The sequence below is a fragment of the Gopherus flavomarginatus genome, chromosome 7, assembly GCF_025201925.1.
Source record: "Gopherus flavomarginatus isolate rGopFla2 chromosome 7, rGopFla2.mat.asm, whole genome shotgun sequence".
NCBI classification, from domain to species: Eukaryota; Metazoa; Chordata; order Testudines; family Testudinidae; genus Gopherus; species Gopherus flavomarginatus.
Genome location: NC_066623.1, coordinates 103,988,785 through 104,010,869, shown reverse-complemented (window position 1 = coordinate 104,010,869; position 22,085 = coordinate 103,988,785). Strand labels below are relative to the sequence as shown.

General features: G+C 52.1%; 1 protein-coding gene across 2 annotated transcripts in view; it reads left to right on the top strand.

The window, feature by feature from the left end:
- Nucleotides 1-1,360: 1,360 nt before the first annotated feature.
- Nucleotides 1,361-22,085, top strand: part of ACOT11 (acyl-CoA thioesterase 11) — a 72,426-nt gene continuing 51,701 nt past the window's right edge. For both annotated transcript variants that reach the window (XM_050963579.1, XM_050963578.1), the window contains exon 1: nucleotides 1,361-1,579. The gene's annotated coding sequence lies outside the window, so the exon portion shown is untranslated. The remainder of the gene's footprint in view (nucleotides 1,580-22,085) is intronic.

Below are 22,085 nucleotides of genomic sequence, written 5' to 3'. Positions count from 1 at the left end.
GTGGATTTGTACCCCTTAGATGCCAGAGGTAAATTTTTAAAGAGATAAATTTAACTGCAAGAGACGCCAGTTCAGGCCTGCTAAAGTCTGCACCTGTTCAAGTTTCCCATCCACCTTATAAACATTGTCATCAGAGCAAACTGACATTGCTAGGCAACAATGGACGACCCTCAAGATAGCTGATCAAGCAGTTTCTCCAAGCCGGCATTTACAAGGTAACACTTTAAATGGGGTCACGTACACTATGGCCTGGTCTACACTGAGGGGGGTGTCAATGTAAGATACGCGACTTCAGCTACCGTATTCCCATAGCTGAAGTTGCGTATCTTATTCTGACTTACCTCCCATCCTCACCGTGCGGGATCAATGTCCACAGCTCCCCATGTCGACTCCGCTACTGTCGCTTGCTCTGGTGGAGTTCCGGAGTTGACGGGAGCGCGTTTGGGGATCGATATATTGTGTCTAGATGAGACGCGATTTAGCGATCCCCGAAATATCGATCGCTGCCCACCGATATGGTGGGTAGTCTGGACGTACCCTACATGTATAAGGAATCCAGGGTTAACTTGGAATAACCCACTGAATTTTTTTTAGTCAGGTGGGAGATGGAATAAAAACTCCACTGCAAATGCACAGTGTGTTGCAAACTTGTCATACCTGTGTGTAAGTAGGTCTTAAACCCAAAGCTGAGGAACAGGTGGAAAAACATTAGGATTCAGACTAGCTGCTTTCTGAAAAAAGATTAAAAGAAAATCAATTCCCGAAAGTCTGCTCGACCTTTTCTCTTAATACTTCTGTCAAACGACACATGTAGGTGTTAGATCTGGGTATTTCTGTGTCATACCTGTGGAAGCCTTGTCTGACAACCATTTCCTTTTATAATTTTACTTGTACTAGGTGATTTAATTTTGAAACTGGTAGTTTTGTTCCTAATCACATTTGTAGCAGTTTCTCATGAATATTGTGTCTGACTGAAGGTCCAATAGGAGTGTGTGTGTGTGCTATATATAGTGATATAACGCTGTCCTCGGGAGCCAAAAAATCTTACTGCATTTATATTGAACTTGATTTGATCCGCTGGATCACGCAGCTGCCCCCCCGCTCCCCGGAGTGCTGCTTTACCATGTTATATCCGAATTTGTGTTATATTGGGTGGCGTTATATTGGGGTAGAGATGTATAATAATTTTTAAGAGGAAAAGATTAGGGGAAGCAAACAGCTAAGCTGGAAAGTAGAGACAGCAAGTCAAAGAATTGGCCAGTAAACAAAGCAAAGTAGCTATCTGAAGGCAAGAACTTGTAGGTGCCACCTTAAGAAAACTTCATCTGACTGTTTTTAAGGAACTAAGGGGAGTGCCGCTTCCTCTGATCCAAAGGACAGTTCTGGCAAGGGCTCTGCCTGAAAGGCCAGAGAGGAGAAAAAAGTGAGAAGGAGCATGGGGGTGAAAAGTACAAGCAGGTGGTCTGGTATTTCTTCTTCAGGGCAGGTCACTGCCTGATCCTGTTGTTGCAATTCTGGTCTGTTGCAGAAGAACATTACTCCGGCCTGTTGAGCAAATGCGAAGCTCCTTCTGGCTGAGGTGAGATTGGGAGGCTAAAACTGTTAGGCAGCTTTGCTGGGAAGCGAGAAGCCTGTTAAAGGGGGCAGCTGTTGATCTTGGGGGAGCACCTGGTTTTGGTAAGGAAGCTGAGAGCGCGCTGCCAGCGGGATGTACATGTGTTTAGTGCTAAATCCTTTTTGCACTGACACAGCTGCCTCCATGCAGAACTTTACATAGCTTTCTCTTTTGGCTTCAGCTGGTGTTTGCCTTGGGAAGGAAAGCGACAAAACCTTTCAACGTTTCCTAGATGAGCAAGCAACTTAGGGTGGCTTTTAACTCTAGTGAAACTAATGAACTTTTTAAACTTGCTTTGTGTGGAGCAGAAAGCTCTGGGTTTAAGGTGTGTTGTGTGGCACAGGGTAGTGCCCTGGAGGAGGATACAACCTGAAACCTTGGCAGCCTGTATACATGCTGCATGTCACATACAGCATGCTTCTGATCTCTGTTGGTTAATTTCATAAATATTGTGCAAATCTCTAGGGGAAGCCACTTGTGTGGATGCAGGATGAGGATTTACGATTCGGTAGCATTAATCTACGGCATGGGCACTGGAAGAAGATGCTAGACCCAGATGTTTGCAGCTAGCTAACTATTCCAGCAGGGTGTATTACTCCTAATTGTGCTATTAGCATTGCAGAAATGAGAGAGCTTAAGTGGGTGAAATTCTGGACGAAATCTTAAACCTTTCATTAAATTGAGGCTGTATTTTTCAGAAGAACTCTGCACATATGGAAACTCGTGAATGTCTAGCCTTTATTTTGGTGCCTCAGTGGGAGCTGAGCTGTTCTGAAAATCTGGCCCAGCTGTGGGAACTAAGTGCTCGAAAAATATGGCCTGGAGCTGCTCTTGAAAATCTGCTCCTTTTGTTTCAACCTCACAAGCTACTGGAGACGGTTTAATTATCAAACACCAGTACACTACGAGCGTGTGAGCTTCTTACAGTGCTGAGGAGCTTACAGTCTCAGGCCAGGATCCTCCTGACTAGCATGTCCATGGAAAAAACTTGCATTGACCACAGTGGTGCAGGACTGGCCTTTAACTAAACCACCAACCATAGAGATGAGGGATGGGGAACGGGATGCAACAGCTGACTGAGTGGAGTTGTCTATCAGGCATCATGTGTTCTTTAACTCTTCTTAGATGCTTTTTAAATACTCCTTTGGGGGAAGAACTAGATTTTATAGGCCTTTTGGAAGAAGCAGGTTTTTTTTTTAAAGGAGGACCGGGGAGATGGCAGAGGCATGACACTCTGGGTTTTGTTTGCAAATGTAAAACTGTAAGCTACACAAATGTCAAGCATTAACTTGCTGCCGTTGAGCAGTTGTGTAGTGTTCCTGTGTGCAGGACCGGCCAGAGGATTCAGGGGGCCTGGGGCAAAGGGGGGAGCTGTGACGCTTGTACTCACCTGGCGGCGGTCCGGGTCTTCGGTGGCATTTCGGCGGCTGGGAGCCCTGCAGTGCTGCTGAAGACGCAGAACAACTCAAGGGCCCCCTGCCGCTGAAATGCCGCTGAAGACCTGGACTGCCGCCAGGGGAACGCTGCCTGTGTGTGGTTTAAATACATACTTTGCTCTGCCCCAGCAATGCCTGCCTATCAGTTAGGTTAACCAACAGGTTCCCACAATGCTTTGGAATCCTTCTAGATGAAAGCTGCTATAACACATGTGGTAATAGTGTTATGACCTTTGCATTCAGAGCACGCTGTGTTAAGGCCATTTTTGCACAAAGTAATCAGTGGGGACTTTGGAGTCCTCAGTAGGACAGCTGTCTAATGAAACCTTCCATCTCTGCACATACCCCAGCATGCAAGTGCTCCTTTTTTATTATCCTGATGCTTCTCAACTTGTTTTCAAGTGACTTGACAAGCTGATTTTCATTTCAGCTTTTGTGGGCATCCTTTTGTGATGTGATCTGATCTTAAGAAATTAATGAGCACAGGGGCAGTAACAATAGTCTGTTCGAAACAAACAAAATTGTTCTTGGAATTGCGATGCTAGGAGGCAGAGTTACCTCTTGCACATGTACGCAGCAGGCTTGCAATAAGCAAGGTGGTTACCTGTCGTGCTATTGACCCTATTCTTTATTGCTATTTGGTGGGTTATTTAGGTGGGTCCCCGAAGATAGAGAGAGGAGGAAGGGAATCTGACACAGATGAGGCTGGGAGAAAGGGGATCTGACACAGATTAAAAACCCATGTTTGTCAGTGGTAAAGGTTTCTCGTGTGGCTTGGGCTGTCCATTTCCAATGGGCCGTTCAGCTGACTAACTGAAGCTGAATCATTTACACCGGGGTTGGATTTGGCCCCACCTTTCTCTTGGTTCCCTAGAACACAGCATGACTCAAATGCTCAACAAAATCATGGTTAAGCATCGTACGCATTGCCAGAGAACACTCAAAATCCAGCTTGTCCAGAGCCAAATTGGACTTCATTAATCTAGTTCATTCATTTTTCTGGTTTGTGTCCTTGCTATGTGACTCAGCTTGTCTCTCTTAATGGCTCCAATGCTGCGAATTGCATGGGGTCAGTGTGTGGTGCCTTAGCAGGCTTATACCTCCGAACAATGCCCGATTGTCCTTTCATGGCCCAGCGTGAAACGAGCATTGAAGTGTAGCAAAGGCAATGCATTCAAGCAGGCAGCAGTGTGCGGGAAGGTCTTGGAAGGCTTTGGATTTGCACACTGATTTCTTTCTTCCAAGCTGGCAAGACCTTTTTTTGAAAACCGTAAACAAGCCCTGATGCCTAACAGGCCCTAAGGGAATCCGTTCCCATGGGCGTGTAGGTTAAGCCACAACAGATTCTGAACAGAATCCGATGTTTATCTGCGCTAATATACTCAGCATGGAGAGGGAAGAGAGAAGTCATTCTCTACCAAATGAAGGACCGGCCTTTTCTGATAGTGCCCTACAATGGTATCTTTCATTGGCTCCCATCTGCAGAGGTTATCCTTGTGATGGGTGGGGGATTCTCCAAAGGCTGATGAATCTTTGCAGGATGTCCCTGCTTTTGCCCTTATGTGGGGCAGCCTAGCTGATAACTACCAGACTCGCTACCTTCAGGCAGATGTTCCTCTTCTCAACCTTCAGGAGGGAGTGTGGTAGGCTTTGCTTCCCTAACCTAGTCTGGGATCAGTCTGCTAATTCTGTTCTCCTTACCCTCTTCAGCTAGTGTCCTCATGGGGTCTCTTGCCAGGTCTACAAAAGTCAGGGGGAGCCACGGTAGTAGCTTTTAATTTAACAAACAAATTCTATCCCTCTTGCTTGCTGAGTCATCACTGGATGTGAAAACTGATCCAACCCAGTGTAAATGGATTGCTCAGGTTCTTCGAAGATCAGCAGCACTGCCTGATGCCCAAGACTGACCTCTGAAGATCAGCATAAATTACAGTCCTGAAATGACCTGTAAGGTCTTGAATTTGCTCTGCTCTTGGTTGTGTGAGAGTGGTTTCATTGCAGGTAACTCTACATTTGAAAAACTTTTATTTGCTTGTGCTTTATTCCAATAACTTTTTACAAGGGGCAAGTCAATTAGGAGCCCTAACGTCTAATGCCTGTTTCTTGGCCAGGCAGCTCCACTAGTTCAACAAAACAATATCAAAAAGCAGCATTTCAAGATTCAGTTAAGAGGGAAAGAGAAGGGGGGCAGGGACTATGGGGCACTTGTGATGTGTTTGTATGTTGCATGGCGTGATGGGGGTGTAGGCAGCCTGCATGTTGCCATCAGGGATTACTGCAATATACATGTTTAACAATAATAAAATACCAGGTACCAATAAAATACAAATACTAGGGTCTTAGACAATAAAGTCCATTACGGACTTCGCTACTGCTCATGGTGTGTGTTTGTTCTTTTTTAACATAGCAGGAGCTCAGATACTCTTAAAACCCATAAATAGAGGCCAAATATTACAACGATGGCCTCTCTAGAAAGGGAGGGGAAGGGGAAAAACCTCTCAGAACTGCCGAGTGTATCAATAGATCTCCTGACCTCAGTTGTTCCGGCTGCTGGATATTCTGTGTTTTTCCTGTTTCTCCTGGTGACAATCTTTAAACTTTTTTCGCAACATCTTTAAACTTCATCTGCTCCAGAGCAAGGCTTGGTGACCAAATGGTGAGTGTACCTCTTTGTTCTGGCAGCAAAACTGGCTGTTCTGTTTCTCTCTCCACTGAGGAGCCTTGTGATATGATGTGTAAAATGTCAGCAATCATTAGGCAACTTGAGTCACTGAACCACCATCCTTCCCCCCCCGCCCCCCGCTTCATTCTGACCCTCCTCCTTTGCTGCAGACAATTTATTTAAAGCTCCTTCTCCCTCTCCCTTTGTTGGCACTGGTGAATTTCTGGGGAAACATGATGCATTGTTGAGATGCTAGAATTTCTCAAACTAGGTCAAGTTAATTTTTTAACACATGCAGATTTGCTTGTTACTATGGATATTGCTTAATTACACACCAATAATCCCCCATGAGATCTACATTCACTGCTCATTTTCCCCCTCCCCACCCCCGTTTTTAAATATCCCCAGGAGCTGGTAGGGATTCTTCAAGGGGGTGGAATGAGGAGCAAGAGGATGAAGCTGAACTAAGGAAAATGCAGGTTAAATATCAGGGTGAAGGCGTGGTGCGTTCTGTAAGGTGGGATGGTCTCCCAAAGGAAGTAGTACGTTGCTTGTGTCGTCTAAAACTGCTGCACAGAGCACGTGAGATCTTATTCATCTGACATCTTCCTGCCAGTGCATGGTTGACAGATGAGATGATCATGAACGTCTATTCCACTTCTAATTTCCAGCTGTTGGGAGATGGTGAGAACAGTGTTCACTAAGATTCTGAACAGCAGTTCAGCCATGTACATACTTCCGCCCTCCCTCTCCATTTTATTTGCCAGGCATGAATGTCTCCTTTGATCAAGGCATTTGTTGTGGATGAGAGCATCCATGGTTTGTTTAATTACCAATACCTAGCTCTCCTCCTTCTATAGGTCTCCCAAAGTGCTTTACAAAGGAAGTCAGTATCCTTATCCCCATCTTACAGATGGGCAAACTGAGGCATGATGTGAAGTGATTTTTGCCCAAGATCACCCAGTGGAAGAGCTGGGGATAGAACCCAAGTCTTCTGAATTCCAGTCCAGTGCCCTGTTCACCAGGTCACACTGCCTTCCATTTACTGGCTCCCCTATGCAAGTTTCAGTCATTTAAAGAGGGAGCAGAAAGGATGCCATGTGGTGATGTGCCATTGGTCACCTACATGAATAAGCAAAGTGACCTAGTTGGGGGTGGAAGGTGCTTGGCTATATTGGTGCAAAACCCATGTCAGGATTATGGAGCTGATTGCATCTCTGGCCTCTCTTCATGCACACCTCAGCTGTCGGCCCTCATGCCTTTACCTGTCTTGGGAGTGAGGTTTTTGCACTTCTCCCACTCTTAGGCCAGGATCTGGATACAGCATCCTGCCTGTGCTAGGCACTTATCCACTCAGACCTGTGCAGCACTTTGTCCCTCTTCCCTTCAGGACCTTTGACCATGAGATAGCAACCAACCACTTTTTAAAAATAAGCAGGTTTATTCGTAAATGGAACAAAGTGTTGGACAAACTGCTGTGAAAACAACAAAGAGCCATGCACAGCTAGCGGAGACTAACCTTACACTTAACTACACACTATAGCAGGGATGGGCAAACTACGGGTTGACCGTCCTGCCCGGCCCCGAGCTCCTGGCCTGGGAGGCTTGTCCCCGGCCCCTCCCCGGCTGTCTCTTTCCCCCCCCCCCGCACAGCCTCAGCTTGCTCGCTCCAGGGCCAGTGAAATTCTCTGTGCGGCAGGGCTGTGAGCTTCTGGGGCAGCTCAGCTGCAGAGCCCGGCCTGACCCAGTGCTCTGTGCTGCGTTGTGGTGGTGGTGGCAGCATGGCCCGGCTTCAACTGGGTGGCAGCTGTAGCGCTGCCAGCCACCGGCACTCCAGGCAGCGCAGTAAAGGGGCAGGGGGGGGTTGGATAGAGGGCAGGGGAGTTTGGGCTGGTGGATAGGGGTTGGGGGGGAACAGGGGATTGAATAGAAGCAGGCGTCCTGGGGGGCAGTCAGGAAGGAGGGGGGGTTTAATGGGGTGGTGGGGGCTTAGGGGCAGGGGTCCCAGAGGGGCCGTCAGGGAATAGGGGGGTTGGATGGGGCACGACCCCCTCCCCTAACTGGCCCTCCATACAATTTATGAAACCTGATGTGGCCCTCTGTCCAAAATGTTTGCCTGCCCCTGCGCTATGGGCATGTCTACAGTACAGCTATGCAACTGCAGCTGTGCCGATGTAGCCCCATAGTGGAGACACTTCCTACATTGACAGAAGAATTCTTCCATCAATCAAGCTACTGCTCATCAAAAGAAGTAGATTAACTACATCAGTGGAAAAAACACCTTCTGTCAATCTACTTGCATCACAGTGGGGCTTGGCTTAGGTCGCCTTAACAATGGCACAATTTTTCACTGCCCTGAGCAATGTAGCTAGTTGATGTAACTTTGAAACGTAGCTCAGGCCTTAGTTAGATGGGCTTCCTTCCTTCTGCAGTTGCAGGAAAAGAAAAGAGAAGACCCAACTTACATTCTTTTAGGAGGCCAACGTGCTCTTGGAATCCATCCTTGTCTTCGCTGCAGAAAAAAATGGTGTTAACTCCAATTGTAAGAGCACATTTTTTTTTATTCGTTTGCTAGTGAGGTCTGTGTCTTCCTATCCCCTGCACCCCTCAGTCAGGAAATTCCCTTTTCTCAAATCCCTGCCCCCTCCGTCTGTGCCTGAGGCCCATTACCCTAGTATTCACTGGCTTTTGTTACAGGCCCTAAAACAAATTGACAACAGTTAGGCTTCTGGTGTGCTGAGACCTCGCCTGTCATGCTGACTTCCTGTACTCTCCTGTCTGACTGTATCCATCTGTTGTCTCTTGTCTTGCACTCTGATTGTACATTCTCTGGGGCACATCTCTTCTGTTTGTACAGCACCTAGCACAATGGGTCCTGGGCCATGACTGGGCTCCTTGGGGCAGTGATAACACAGATAAATAACAAACCAAAAAAGCCTCTATTTCAGATGTCTACATGGGGAGTTACTAGTACTAGTACTGCTGGTGAACTTTCCCAGCTAGACAAGCCCTAAGAGAGTGCCCCCATGATGCTTTGCTGTTTGCTAGTTTAGACCCATTCAACTTTACTGGCTTGCAGTCACTGCTCTCCTGCCTGGGAGTAGGGTGACCACATGTCCCGACTTTATAGGGACAGCCCCGATATCTGGGGCTTTCTTATATAGGCTCCTATTACCCCCCCCCCCCCAGACCCCCTGTCCCAATTTTTCACACTTGTTGTCTGGCCACCCTACCTGGGAGGGAGTCTGCTGGGACTGTCTGCACTGCTCTGACATTCCACCACGCCGTCTCCGAAATCCTCTGCTTAAACCTCACCTCAGGGTACAGATCAACATTCCCCGCCTCATGCCCCCACGCTCACCACACCCTGTTTCTCAGTCTCCGCTCTGCCTCTGCACTCGTCTCTGAATGCCGTTACCTTGAACTAGGCTGCATAGAAACAGGGCCACCCAGAGGATACAGGGGGCCTGGGCGCCGAACTGCTGCCAAAGACCCGGCACTTCGGCAGCGGGTTCCAGGATGGAAGGAGCCCCCCGCGGTGGGTCTTCGGGGCACTTCGGCAGCGGGTCCTGGAGCGGAAGGACCCCCCCCCCGCTGCCGAAGACCTGGAGTGGAAGAAGCTCCGGGGGCCCGGGCCCCGCAAGAGTTTTCCGGGGTCCTGGAGTGAGCGAAGGACCCCATTCCAGGGGCCCCGAAAACTCTCATGGGGGCCCCTGCGGGGTCTGGGGCAAATTGCCCCACTTGGCCCCCTTTCCCTCTTAGGCGGCCCTGCATAGAAAGGAGCCAAGAAGGGACAATCCCATGGTAATAAGAGACCGGCCTGGAAACGTGCAGTTCATAGAAGCCCGGCCACTTTTATATTGAGCACTTAGCAGTCTGAGGATAGTTCCTTCTTAGGGTCTGGTATGTGGGTGTGGCCTCACTCTGGAATGGCTATGAATGCCCGCGATCGTGTTGCAATCTGCTTAGAACTCCTTAAGCTAGGTAGGACTGGACCTGCTCGGAACTTGGATGGGAGAACTTCAAAGAAAATCCCAGGGTGCAGTAGGAAAGAGTTTGACTTTGTAGGTGGCCCTTTTCCTTCTGGCTTGCCCCAGCAAGGCCGGACGAGCAGCTGGAAGGGAGTTCTCCTGAGTGATAGGAGAAAGCTCCAGTGGGAGCCTGAAGGGGGTGGGGAGCATTGGTGTGGGGGTTGGGCTAAGGTAAAGAGACAGTGTCTTTCAGAAAGGATGCTGGGAAATGAGGCCAGCCTGTCTCTGGATGCATCCTATCGAAGGAGGGGGGCCCTCCTGTAGTCAGCTGCTTTTGCCTAGGGTTGCCAACCCTCCAGGGTTGTCTGGGAGTCTCCAGGAATTAACCTTCAGTTAAAGCTTAATCTTTGTCATGATGAAATCTCCAGGAATTCATCCAACCAAAGTTGGCAACCCTAAGTTTTGCCCCTCCTTCTGTCCTGCCTCACAAGTGACATCTGCTGAGCGGCATTCAGGATGATGGTGTATCTTCTGCAGGCTGCTCAGTGCCCGAGAGTCCTGTGTAGCTTCTCTCCTGCTGCCTCAGCAGATCTTCAGTCTGCTCACAGTGGTGGCACAGGGAGCCATGAAAGGCCGGACATGATGTGGGGAGAGAAGGAAGGGCATTTGGACTGAAGGAGGGACAGACTTCCTCTCTGGGTAGGGTAGCAGTTCAGTCTCTGTGGCCCACGCAGTCTTTCTCAGTTAGTGCAAGGTGGGGTGATTGGTTTGTGATGAGAGATGGATCAGAGACCTACCAAACTCATCTCATATAAGGATCACCAAACATCCAGTGGATGAGAGAAGAGTGAAATGAGATGAGCTGGAGTAAGATATGTTAGGATTTAGAGCAGTGAGATTAAAAGATGGAGTGGGGCTTGTGACCTTGGGGGAGAGGGGGAAGGAGGAGCTGGCTCTGGGAGAAATCCATGAAGGGTGTACAAGAGGGGGAGGGAGGTGTTTCCAGATTCCAGTGAGCCAAATCATGCCTTTTTCAGTCCAGCTGCTTATGACTACCTGGAGACGAGCAACAAAAGTGGAATGGTCAGCACCGAGATGCTCTTTGTTCACAAGTCACGTCTGACCCACTCTGTTCCTAGCTCAGTCTCCAGGTAACTCAGTGTGAAATACATGGAACCGACCCCCTTTGGGGTGACTTTGAGCCCAGTCCTCCCAGTGCTGAAAGCACAAGCTCCTATCACTTCTTCACCTAACTGTGACTCTGCATCAGAGCAACAAGCAGGACCAGCTCATGATCCTTTTTGGTGGGCCAATCACAAGAGGAGGACTAAGACCCACATTCTCCTTGTGTGGATTATACATCCAACCAAGAACGATCCAGACCTTAAAGGTCCAGTCACCACTATATGCTGTCCGCACAGTTCTCAAAGCTCTATACTTAACAAGGGTTAAACAATGTCTTCTCCTGTACCACGAAGGGTTAGAGGAGCAGCAGGGTGATGGAGCGGTAGTCCCTGTCCTTCTCTGCTAACAGGAGCTCCCACTCCGCTCCCTGCTCAGTCTGTAGGTTTTTAAAACAAGCAGCAGTCTCATCTCAGTTGGGGTTGCGATTGGTCACGTGATGTTGTTTCTGCTTCGTGACTGGGCAACACATTTTTCCAACAGGAAACTAACTAGCGAACTTACGTTGTGAATTTTCAGACGATTGATCACGTGATAAAACAGCTGATTGGAAAATAGCTTTCCGGGTAGCCAGCTCTCAACTTAGTCACAAATGAGTCGTCACCACCTCCACATTGCACTTAATCCAGTGTGATCCTTATTTGTGGAGATATTCTGGAATCTTCTCTCCCACCAGCTCTCCTGCTTTTGATCTTGCTGCCACATTGGAGGCATGTAGACTCTCATTACGCCTTCAGCAGCACAGAAAATGAACATGGCAGGAGCCAAGGAAAAAATTCCACTTGAAGATTTTTTTTATGCAAACTTTTTTTTTTTTTTGTAGAACTGGGTCACTCAAGGGGTGACAGCAAAAGAGCATCATCGCCTAGGTAATGTATCTTGTTGCCATGGTGACTGCTAAAGGCTGCATCAGTCAACAGCTTTAAAAATTTGACAGTTGAGTGAGAGTGAAGATTTTAATGAGGACAGACACTTCCTTGCTTAGTTTCAATAGCCGAATATTCTAAAAATACCCTTCCATCTTGTTAATATTTCCGGGTCTCCAGAGTAAATTAATGTGCATAACCTAGGCACGTTCCTTGCAGTTCTTGACACCCTGGAATATTCTGTCAAAGCTGAGTGCAGCCCAGCTGTTGAGATGATGATAATAGCATAGTGCAGTTCTCCTGTTTTGGATGTTGTGGTTTCCACTGACCAGAAAACTCCTAAGCCATGACTACCTGTTTTTTTTATTTTTTTCCTTTAATGTGGAACCTCCTGCTCCCTCAGTTTCCCTTCCCACACTTAATACTGGAATAACTGGGCAATAAGTACTTCTCAAGTGTCAAGTACTGCTCAGTACCTGCTGGAGTTTGATACAACTAAGAATGTTTGCAAATGCTGGGGAAGTAATTTGATATGTTGTGATGACTTCAGTTGTGGGTCCTTCATCTCCTCTCTCACCCTGTGACGTTATTTGTTTGTATTATTGACCCAGCGCTGGGCTCCTATTTTCTAGTGTGAATAACAGCCATATGGACCACTCAGTGCTGTGGATCTGCCAGCACAAGCTGTTTATCCTGCCAGTGCTTGGGCTCTTGCTCGCTACGACGGAAGGATGTCTGGGTCAAATTTGAGTGGTGTTGTGACCCTGTGCCTCACGCCTGATCTGTTCTATTCCCTTAGACCTATTTATGCCTTTGTCAGTATGCAAGTTATACTAACTTGTATTAAAGTGTTGGGTGAGGAGGAAGCTACCCAAGCAGCAGCAGCAGAGCATGAGTAAACGTTTTCCTGCTACACCCCTCTTTTCTGGTTCCTCAGGACAAAAGCCACAGGATGTTTTAGACTCAGTAATGTGTAACTTGCACTGCATTATACACCCCCTCTGGATTCAATCCTGAGTTTCTGTCTAGAATAGTAGAAAACAGAACCTTCTTTCTAAAGAGATTTAACTCCCAACACTGGTCTCTTGTGTGTGTGAGCTCCAAGCAAGCTCCCAAGACTGAATTACAAGCCCCTGTAAGGAGAGGTTCTTAACCAGCAACGCGCAGAGCTGCTGGAAGACCTGCGGCTTTGAGGCGTGTTCAGTAGGAAACCCTTGAAGAGCTCAGTGGGTGCAACTTGGATTTGCCTGCTCAGAGCAGCCTGGCTCAGTGCTGTACACAAAGGGCGTTGCTCAGTCCGTCGCACAAACACCAGGCCTGGGAATTACTGATGTTCTATGAGCTGAAACTGCTGTTTCCATTTAGTGGCTTCGCAGCTGGTGCCAAAATCTGACAGCCCCAGAGCTTTGAAAGGAGGAAGTGGAGCAGTAGCCTATGGCAGCTGTTCCTGGCAAGGGCAGCACTGTCCTTCCTATGGGTTTAGCACCCTCTGGCTTTGCCTCTCTTCCAACCCTCTGTGGCTGGCTGCCACTAGGGGAGTTTATTTGTGGCTAGGACTTGGCAGGGGCTTTGTGAAAGCTGGTGCCAATGCTATTATAGGGTTGAATACTGCAGGCAGTTCTGGTTGCCCCATTTAAAAAAATATTAGAATTGGGAGAAGTACAGAGAAGGGCAACAAAAATGATTAGGGGAATGGAACAGCTTCCAGATTGGGGGCAGGAGGATTAAAAAGACTGGGACTCTTCTGCTTAGAAAGGAGACGCTTCAGCAGGAAGGGGTATGACAGATCTATAGAATCATGACTGGTGTGGAGAAAGTGACTAAAGCAGTGTTATTTACCCCTTCACATAGAATATCAGGGTTGGAAGGGACCTCAGGAGGTCATCTAGTCCAACCCCTTACTCCAAGCAGGACCAATCCCCAGACAGAATTTTTTTTTTTTTTTTGCCCCAGATCCCTGAATGGCCTCCTCAAGGATTGAACTCACAGCCCTGGGTTTAGCAGGCCAATGCTCAAACCACTGAGCTTCCCCGCTTCCCCATAACACAGGAGGTAGGGGTCACCGAGTGGAATTAGCAGACAGCAGGGTTTAAAGCAAACAAAAGGAAGGACTTCTTCACACAACACACCGTCAACCTGTGGAACTCATTGCAAAGGCCAAAACTATAAAACAGTTCTTAAAAAAGAATTAGATGAGTTCAGGGAGGATAGGCCCATCAATGGCTCTTAACTCTGATAGAACATGGGGTTGGATCCCTGACTATGTGTCCCTAAACCTCGGAGTGCCAGAAGCTGGGACTAGATGACGTGTGGTGGATCACTTGATTGTCCTGTTCTGTTCATTCCTTCTGAAGCATTGGTCACTGTCGGAGGACAGGATACTAAGCTAGATGGGCCATTGGTCTGATCCAGTAGGACCATTTGTAAGTTGAGTGCACCTTTGTCACCTTCCGGGCTCTCCATGGTGGTAACCTTGGGTTGTTTCTGCTCAGGTGTTTCTTGGCTGAAACACCTGATTGTCTCAGAGCTGGTGCAGCCAAGTGCCTGAAATGGAGTGTGGAGGCCATCTATTGTGTTAACTTAGGGCTCTGTCACTTCTCCTCACCAAGTCCCATTGGGACTTGGGCTCTGATGTGACTTAAGTGCTTATGAAATGTTACCCAGGCCATGTCTACATCTAAAATTTTGCAGCGCTGGTTGTTACAGCTGTATTAGTACAGCTGTATAGGGCCAGCGCTGCAGAGTGGCCACACTTAGAGCAACCAGCGCTGCAAGTGGTGTTAGATGTGGCCACACTGCAGCGCTGTTGGGCGGCTTCAAGGGAGGTTCGGGGAACGCGAGAGCAAACCGCGGCGAAGCTGGTCTCCTTTCCCGGTTTGCTCTCGCGTTCCCCGAACCCCGAGCAAGCAGGTCTCCTTCCCTGAGGTTTGCTGGGTGGTTCCGGGAACGCGAGAGCAAACCGGGAAAGGAGACCAGCTTCGCCGCGGTTTGCTCTCGCGTTCCCCGAACCCCGAGCAAGCAGGTCTCCTTCCCTGCGGTTTGCTGGGTGGTTCGGGGAACGCGAGAGCAAACCGGGAAAGGAGACCAGCTTCGCCGCGGTTTGCTCTCGCGTTCCCCGAACAAGCAGGTCTCCTTCCCTGCGGTTTGCAGGGTGGTTCCGGGAACGCGAGAGCAAACCGCGGCGAAGCTGGTCTCCTTTCCCGGTTTGCTCTCACGTTCCCGGAACCACCCAGCAAACCTCAGGGAAGGAGACCTGCTTGCTCGGGGTTCGGGGAACGCGAGAGCAAACCGCGGCGAAGCTGGTCTCCTTTCCCGGTTTGCTCTCGCGTTCCCGGAACCACCCAGCAAACCTCAGGGAAGGAGACCTGCTTGCTCGGGGTTCGGGGAACGCGAGAGCAAACCGGGGAAGGAGACCAGCTTGATTACCAGAGGCTTCCTCAGGTATGCTGGGATACCTGCTTATTCCACGGAGGTCAAGAAAAGCGCTGGTAAGTGTCTATATTTGATTACCAGCGCTGGATCACCAGCGCTGGATCCTCTACACCCGAGACAAAACGGGAGTACGGCCAGCGCTGCAAAAAGACGGTTACTCACCTTTGTAACTGTTGTTCTTCGAGATGTGTTGCTCACATCCATTCCAGTTAGGTGTGCGCGCCGTGCGTGCACGTTCATCGGAAACTTTTTACCCTAGCAACTCCAGTGGGCCGGCAGGTCGCCCCCTGGAGTGGCGCCGCCATGGCGCCCAATATATATCCCTGCCGGCCCACCCGCTCCTCAGTTCCTTCTTGCCGGCGACTCCGACAGTGGGGAAGGAGGGCGGGTGTGGAATGGATGTGAGCAACACATCTCGAAGAACAACAGTTACAAAGGTGAGTAACCGTCTTTTCTTCTTCGAGTGATTGCTCACATCCATTCCAGTTAGGTGAATCCCAAGCCATACCTAGGCGGTGGGGTCGGAGCGAGAAGTCGCGGCATGGAGCACTGCAGATCCGAAGGCCGCATCCTCTCTAGACTGCTGGACCAGGGCGTAGTGGGAAGCAAAGGTGTGGACCGATGACCAGGTCGCTGCCCGACAGATTTCCTGGATGGGCACGCGGGCGAGGAAAGCCAGCGACGACGCCTGCGCCCTGGTAGAATGCGCAGTCACACGGCCTGTAGGGACGTGGGCCAAGTCATAGCAGGTCCTGATGCAGGACGTTACCCAAGAGGATAACCTCTGGGAGGAGATAGGAAGCCCTTTCATGCGGTCCGCTACTGCCACGAAAAGCTGGGGGGATTTGCGGAAGGGCTTGGTCCTCTCCACGTAGAACGCGAGAGCCCTACGGACATCAAGCGAGTGAAGCTGCTGCTCCCTGCCTGAGGAGTGAGGTTTCGGGAAAAAAACCGGGAGGAATATCTCTTGGTTGACGTGGAAGGCTGAGACCACCTTGGGGAGAAAAGCAGGGTGTGGTCTCAGCTGCACCTTGTCCTTGTGGAAGACCGTGTATGGGGGGTCTACCACAAGAGCCCGGAGTTCCGACACCCGTCTAGCTGAGGTGATAGCTACTAGAAAGACCGTCTTCCAAGAGAGGTAAAGCAGGGAGCAAGTAGCTAACGGCTCAAAGGGGGGCCCCATGAGTCGGGACAACACCAGGTTAAGATCCCAGGTTGGAGCAGGGGGACGGACGTTAGGGTATAAACGTTCCAGCCCCTTAAGGAATCTAGACACCGTCGGGTGGGAAAAAACAGAGTTACCATCCGCACCCGGGTGAAAGGTGGAGATAGCCGCTAGGTGGACTCGTAACGACGATATGGCCAGACCTTGCCCTTTGAGGGACCAAATGTAGTCTAAGATGTTGGCTACTGAAACTTCCATAGGGCGGAGATTTCTCTCCACGCACCAATAGGAGAAGCGCTTCCATTTGGCCAAATATGTCGCTCTTGTGGACGGCTTTCTGCTGCCCAAGAGCACTTCCCTCACCGGCGTGGAACAGCGCAGCTCAGAGCCAGTCAGCCACGCAGGAGCCACGCCGCTAGGTGCAGCGACTGCAGGTCCGGGTGACAGAGGGTCCCGTGCTCCTGGGTAATCAGGTCCGGATGAAGGGGCAGGGGAACTGGGTCGGCTATGGCCAGGTCCAGCAGCATGGGGTACCAGTGCTGTCTGGGCCACGCCGGGGCTACCATGATCACATGAGCCCTGTCCCTGCGCACCTTCAGAAGGACCCTGTGGACCAACGGGAATGGGGGAAATGCATAGTACAGGTGGGTCGACCACTGGATGAGGAAGGCATCCGCTATCGACCCGGGTTCCCTGCCCTGAAAGGAGCAGAACGCTTGGCACTTCCTGTTCCCCTTGGCCGCGAAGAGGTCCACCCGGGGATAACCCCACCTCCGGAAGATGGAGAGGGCGACGTCCGGGCGAAGGGACCACTCGTGTGACAGGAAGGATCTGCTCAATCGATCCGCCAGCGTGTTCCGTACTCCGGGGAGGAAGGAAGCCATGAGGTGAATGGAGTGGGCTACACAAAAGTCCCAGAGTCGTATCGCCTCGTGGCACAGGGAGGAGGATCTGGTGCCGCCCTGCTTGTTGATATAATACATGGTCGTCGTGTTGTCGGTGAACACCGCGACACAACGACCCTGGAGCTGATGACAGAACGTTTGACAAGCAAGACGGACCGCTCTCAACTCCCGCATGTTGATGTGTAGCCGCACCTCCTCCTGGGACCACAGGCCCTGCGTCCTCAGGGTCCCTGCGTGGGCCCCCCAGCCGAGATCTGAGGCATCTGTTGTTAGGGACACCGAGGGCTGAGATGGGTGGAAGGGGAGACCCGCACACAACACTGACTGGTCCAGCCACCAGCCGAGAGAATCTAAGACCCTCTGGGGGATCGTGATTAACATATCTAGTGGCTGTCTTGTCGGCCTGTAATGACTGATGAGCCACAGCTGGAGTGGCCTCATGCGGAGCCGAGCGTAATTGGTCACGAAAGTACAGGCCGCCATGTGGCCTAACAGGGTTAGACACGTCCTCACTGACGTCAGGGGGGCTGTCTGTAGTCGTTGCACGATTGCCGACAAGGCCTGGAACCGCTGCAATGGCAGCAAGGCCCTGCCCACAGTGGCGTCCAGGACGGCCCCGATGAATTCCACCCTTTGTGTGGGGGCCAGGGTGGACTTGTCTGTGTTCACCAAGAGGCCCAGAGTGGCGAACATGTCGGTGATCACACGGACATGGCTGCAGACTTGTTGTTCCGACGTGCCCCGAATCAACCAATCGTCCAGATACGGGAACACGTGGATACGACTGCGCCGAAGCTGCGCCACAACAACTGCCATGCATTTCGTAAACACTCTCGGGGCCGTGGACAAGCCAAATGGGAGGACTGCAAATTGGTAATGCAGAGACCCCACAACGAAGCGAAGGAAACGTCTGTGGGGTGGCCAGATAGCAATGTGGAAATACGCGTCCTGCATGTCGAGGGCGGCGTACCAGTCTCCCGGATCCAGGGATGGGATAATGGTCCCCAAGGAAACCATGCGGAACTTCAACTTCACCAGGTACTTGTTGAGCTCTCGCAGGTCGAGGATGGGCCTGAGGCCTCCCTTGGCCTTGGGGATCAGAAAGTAGCGGGAATAAAACCCCTTGCCTTTCTCGTTCTCCGGCACCGCCTCTATAGCTCCTTTGCGGAGGAGCGTCTGCACCTCCTGCCGAAGGAATTGCTCGTGAGAGGGGTCCCTGAAGAGGGACGAGGAAGGGGGGCGGGGAGGAGGAAATGAAACAAACTGCAGGCGGTATCCCGACTGCACCGTGCGTAAGACCCAGCGGTCTGATGTTATTAGGGACCACGCCGGGAGGAAAAAAGAAAGGCGGTTGGAAAACGGGGGGAAAGGATCCAATGGGGAAACTGTTACTGCGCCCTCGGGCGCACCTTCAAAATGAAGGCTTGGGACCAGGCGGGGGCTTAGAGGAGCCTTGGTTTTGGCCCCCTTGGTTCCCCGAGTGCCTGCGCCTTCCGTTCCTGCCGCGGCGCCTGTTAAGGTCCTGCCGCTGGCGGAACTGGAGATACGGCCTGCGCTGTTGTTGCTGTTGCTGCGGCCGGAAGGGTCTGCGCTGCGTCACTGGAGTGTGCATCCCCAGTGACCTCATGATGACGCGGTTGTCTTTTAGATTCTTTAGTCTAGGGTCTGTCTTATCCGAAAACAGCCCTTGGCCTTCAAAAGGAAGGTCCTGTATTGTGTGCTGGAGCTCCGGCGGAAGGCCGGAAACCTGCAGCCAGGAGAGGCGACGCATTGTTACACCCGACGCGAGGGTACGGGCAGCCGAATCCGCAGCGTCCAGAGAGGCTTGCAAGGACGTGCGTGCGACCTTCTTGCCTTCCTCTAAGATGGCCGCAAACTCCTGACGAGCGTCTTGTGGCAACAGCTCCTTGAATTTGTCTGCTGCCACCCAGGAGTTAAAGGCGTATCTACTTAACAGGGCCTGTTGGTTGGAGACCCTGAGTTGCAGCGCCCCCGCCGAGTACACCTTACGGCCGAGGAGGTCCATCCGCCTAGCCTCCCTGGATTTGGGGGCTGGAGCCTCCTGACCATGACGCTCCTTATCATTGACGGATTGGACCACCAGGGAACACGGAGTCGGGTGTACGTGGAGGTACTCGTAGCCCTTAGAAGGAGCCATGTACTTCCTCTCGACGCCCTTCGCAGTGGGAGGAATGGAGGCCGGGGACTGCCAGATGGTGGTGGCGTTGGCCTGAATGGTCCGTATGAACGGCAGGGCGACCCTGGTGGGAGCGTCTGCGGAGAGGATGGTGACAATAGGGTCCTCTACCTCCGAGACCTCCTCGGCTTGTAGACTCAGGTTTTGGGCTACTCGCCGGAGGAGGTCCTGGTGCGCCCTGAGGTCCAGCGGGGGGGGGCTGTTGGAGGAGGTCCCAGCCACCGCTTCATCAGGGGAAGAAGATGAGGAGACCCCCGGCAAGAAGGTGTCTAAAGGGGGGTCTCCCTCGGCCCTCGCCTCTGCCTCAGGAGCCAAAGTGGAGTCCTGTTGCTTGGATCCTTCCTCCCCATCCGGGGAGGGAGGGGGGCGAGACAACGAGGCCTCAGGTGCCCTGCGCTCTGCAGTCGCCGGCCTAGCAGGGAGCTGTTGGGGGCCCTGGGCTTGATGATACGCCCAGGGTGTCCAGAAACCCCATTGCTGTGGGGCTGCGTCCTGCTGTGGAGGCTCGCTGAACAGCGCCGCCTGCCGGTCGGTGCCCAGCGCGTACCCACTGTCCGCCAGCGAAGACACGGACGGCTGCCTCGAGGGCCATGGCGGAGCGGACCCTGGATGGTAATGGTCCGCGCGGGCCGGCACGGGCGATCGTCTCGGTGCCGGGGACCGGTGCCGGGAGTCGTAACGGTGCCGGGAGCGGGACCGAGTTCTGCCACGGTGCCGGGATCTGGATCGGTACCGGGCGCCGCTTCGGTGCCGGGATCGGGACCTGCCACCGGTTCGGTACCGGGAGGTCGACCGGGACCGGGACCTGCCACCAGCTCGGCGCCGGGAGGTCGACCGGTGCGGCGAACGTCTGGATCGGCTCCTGGACTCGCGGTGCCGGTAACGACGGCTGGACTCTGACCGCGACCGTCTCGGTGTCGACCGGCGCCGCGAGTACGACCGGTACCGCTGAGGGGAGCGGTGCCGGGACTGCGAGCGGCGGCGGGATCTGGAGCGACCTTGACGTCGGGACCTGGAGCGAGAACGAGAGTCCCGGGACGGTGCCGACATCATAGGCTTGCCTCTGGACACAACCCGCACCGGAGGTACCGGGGGTGGTAGCTGAGTGGGCTCGGTCATGGCTATGAGGTCCCGTGCCGAGGCGAAGGTCTCTGGTGTAGATGGCACCACTATCTCGACCCCAGATGTCATGGGGGAGCTTGGCGGCACCGGACTCGACGGACCCGCCGGGCCCGGAGTCGACGGTGCCGGCGGCGCCGCGGCCGATGCTGAGGCCGGGCGCTCCACTCGGGTGTGCCTGGCCGGAGTAGTGGACTTCGACGGCCTAGGCTCTGTCCCCGGTGCCGGAGAAGGTCGGTGCCGGGGAGTCTTCTCGGTGCCGGTGCGATCCGGTGCCGGCGCCGACATCACGGCCTGCGAAGCCGCCGGGTCAAGTGCCGCCTCCAGGAGGAGAGTCCGGAGCCTTTGATCCCTCTCCTTCTTAGTCCTTGGCTTAAAAGCCTTGCAGATGCGGCACTTGTCGGATCTATGCGATTCCCCCAGGCACTTCAGGCACGCGTCGTGGGGGTCGCTCGTGGGCATAGGCTTCTTGCAGGCCGCACACTGCTTGAAGCCCGGCGAACCAGGCATGAGCCCGGTGCCGGGTGCCGGGAAGGGCTAAGCCCCCGGCGAAAAACTATTTACAACTACTTAACACTTAACTACTACTATCTAACTAACAGTCTAATTAACAACTACAATAGAGATAACGATAGAAAAACAAGGAGAGCTAGGGACGTGGAGGACAGCTATGCCGCGCTCCACAGTTCCAACGACCGACACGGCGGTAAGAAGGAACTGAGGAGCGGGTGGGCCGGCAGGGATATATATTGGGCGCCATGGCGGCGCCACTCCAGGGGGCGACCTGCCGGCCCACTGGAGTTGCTAGGGTAAAAAGTTTCCGACGAACGTGCACGCGCGGCGCGCACACCTAACTGGAATGGATGTGAGCAATCACTCGAAGAAGAACAGGGAGTTGCAGCGCTGGTGGTGCCCTGCAGATGTGTACACCTCCTAAGTTGCAGCGCTGTAACTCCCTCACCAGCGCTGCAACTTTCTGATGTAGACAAGCCCCCAGTTTCCTCAGCCCTGTGGGGAGTCTGCTCAGGAATTAACAGCGCCTTAGATTGCGTTAACTCATGACTATAGGCCTCCTTTGTGATGGGAGACCCTGTAAAATGGAAGCTCTGGGCTCCTCTGCCCACAAGGGAGGTGTGGAGCTGTGCTGGTAGATATGAGATCTGTGGGTCCTGGGTACCAAATCCACTGCTTCTTGGGGGAAGCAGAGGGAAAGCCCTCCCCCGATCCACTGGGGCACCACGGTTCACTGCTGGACTATTGTTTTGGTGCCAGGACTCATGTTTGTGCCCTGGAAGTTGGTGCTCCAAGGACTGGAGGAGCTGGCCTCGATACTGGTGCCTTTAGCACAGCTAGTGTCATTGCTTTTTCTCTCCTGCCCTTTTCCAGGACTGAGCATGCTGCCTCCGCTGACCCAGAGTCCAGAGTGCAGCATGTTACCCAAGGCCTGTTTATAAAATAACAACAATCGCTGCAGGCACACAGCTGTGCAGTGACTCCTCAGTGTTGTATGGTGAATATTAAATCAATCTCGTACA